The sequence below is a fragment of the Rhagoletis pomonella genome, unplaced genomic scaffold (genome assembly GCF_013731165.1).
Source record: "Rhagoletis pomonella isolate Grant_MI unplaced genomic scaffold, Rhpom_1.0 Rhpom_scaffold_00005, whole genome shotgun sequence".
Lineage (NCBI taxonomy): Eukaryota > Metazoa > Arthropoda > Insecta > Diptera > Tephritidae > Rhagoletis > Rhagoletis pomonella.
This window is the reverse complement of record NW_023458559.1, coordinates 17,738,613-17,741,295: the sequence shown is the minus strand read 5'-3', so window position 1 is coordinate 17,741,295 and position 2,683 is coordinate 17,738,613.

Sequence of the window (2,683 nt, the reverse complement as noted above, 5' to 3'; positions counted from 1 at the left end):
AAAAAAAAAGGTATCAAGCTCTTAAAAAATCACCCGTTATATAAATTTTGCGTTATACCTTCTCCACTTAAGCAGCTTAGAGATAAAATTTCACATTTTTTTGAAGTCGATTTGTAAGGCAATTTGCAAAATCTACTTTGAGGATTTCTTAACAAAAAGGTAAACTTTTGGTACTGAAGCCATGAATATAACGTAAATGATCAAGAATGATAGAATACAAGATTGCGCCAATGAGAGAGGATTTTTGAGCGTAATTTTTGCGTGACGTCATCTTGGTGCATTTGCGAGAGAGAAATGCCAAAACGCATATAAAAATATGTAAACAATGCAGAAAAATGTGTTAATTTTAATATTACATGGCCCAATTTTTCAGGAATCAATAAATATACAAAGATTGATTAATTAGGAACACGTTGCAATAATTTTGGACATGTAGCCCTTTAGAGAAGTATGATTTTTAGCACATGAAAAAATGGAAGTATTAACAGTGTTTGCAATTTCATGTAGACCAAAAGGAAGGTGTGCAGCAAAGTGAATTTTTGGACGTGCCATTTTAAAAAGCCAAGCAGAGTGCATATTTATATTTGTGGACGGTAGCCAACCACCATAAACTCCGCAGCTGTTGACTCCACAGCTTTTATTTTATGACTTTTGTACCATTTTCGAGAGGATGCATGAAAGTGGCTTTTTTGGAAGCAAATATTCTATGTCAGTAAAACATAATTTAAGTTGAACTTTTAAATGTATAATAATTTGGGCACTGTATTGTATTAGGTACGTCACAGCGCGGTAAGATGCCGCTTGAATTAGCGCCTGTCGACCTTATCCACTGGTGCATTACCTCATACCAGCACTAAAAAATCAGGTACTGACAAAAATAAGTAGGTAGTGAAGTTCATGTATCTATTTCCTGTAGAAACTGCTTTTGTATGTAAGCCGTTGCCAGCAACTGTCTACATTCACGATGAAAATATACCTACTGCAATTCACCAAGGAAAGGCCAACATAGTTCCTTGTAGAAGCTCATAGCTCATACACAGCACAAAGCTCGATTTGGTGTTTAATGCATGCCCTCCCCGGCAGAACTGCTTCCACTTTTTCCCCAGGTTTGCGTCCGTAGGAAACGAAAAAAAATTTATATCGCACGCTTTCCTTTTGTTTGCACTATTACACTTTGCCACTGCACACTTCATTTTGCTTTTTAATGTCTCAATAATTGTTTAAAACCACGCAGAAATATTAACGCACAAATATTAAAATTGTTATTTGGTTTTTTCGTATGCTCACATTCAAGAATTGCACCAAGATGACATCACGCGCACAGCTCATTCTGTCAAAATTACAAAGAGCGGATTAGCGGTACCGCGATTGGCGCAATCTCTATTTCTCTCAATCGTGGTAAATGATGTGTTTCTCGCAGTTTCAATATCAAATTATTATTATTTTCCTTACGAATATTAAAATGCTAAAAGTTAATTTAATTTTTAAAACGGTGGCAACGCTCTTCAAAAACCCAAAAAGAATTGAAAATGTTAGGCGATTCATTTGCCTAATTTCATCTTAGTCCATCCAGGCGTTTCTGAGTGAAGAGAGGTCTCGCATGATGTCGAGTTTTCAAATGAAACTGTACCGCTAAAAAATTTCAAACTTGATAAAATAAGACCTTATTGAAATTTGAAAGAACGGTGTAGACCTCACGACCTTCAAAAAAAGGTCTTCGCCTATGCATGTGTATGTACATAGTTAAAGGTGGCAACCTTCTTCAAAAGTATTTCCAAACTAAAATCTTCTTAAATTTTCGTCTGGTATTGTGATAAATTTTGCAAATAATTGATTAATTAAGTTGAATTTGATTTTTTAAATATATGGCACCCTGCTAAATATAGCTAAAGTCCATTTCGTTTGATTCCCGTATTTTGATAACTCTTTTAACTTATTGAATAATGTGAATTTATCTTTCAAAACCAAATTTTAAACTTTTTTCTCAAAAGTGATAACTTTTTTTTTTTGAGTATACAATTTTATAGCCCATTTACTTTTGGTGTAATAATGTGCAAGTTTGAAGAGGCTAAAAATTACCGTTGATTCTTTAGAATTTTTTTGCCGAAGGTGTTGCGGTTTTCTTCCATATAAAAATAATAACGAAAACTGCCTAAGTCCGCAGACGAAATTTTTCCATATTTTTGGTGCAATGCACACTGACCGAGCAATGTGACTTATTAATGTGGATAAGTTAAAAAAAAAAACTACATTTAATATTAACGATTTATTTAAAGGCGAATAAGTCATACCATAAGTGTAAATAAAAATTGTTTAAGTCCATTCCAGCCAATCATATTGTGCTCGGCGACTACAGATTATGACATTTGAGTCGATACATATCAAACCTGCCTAAGTCACCCTAAAGAAATTTTGAGAAATTTTGCTTCAAGACCAACTAGTCCATATGACATTTTTCAAACGCGCTTAAGTCCAACATAAAGACTTCTTTATTTTGAATATGGCTTAACATTCCATTTTTTTGTCTTTGCAAAATGCTTCCAAGAACTATTTTGTAAGCATTTTTGCAGTTTTTCAAAGCTACTCGAATTTGACAGCAAGAAAGAACCACAATTTCCCAAAATTGTCTTATGTTGGTGTTGAATCTTGTATTTATTCATCTACATATATACAAACAGATGTG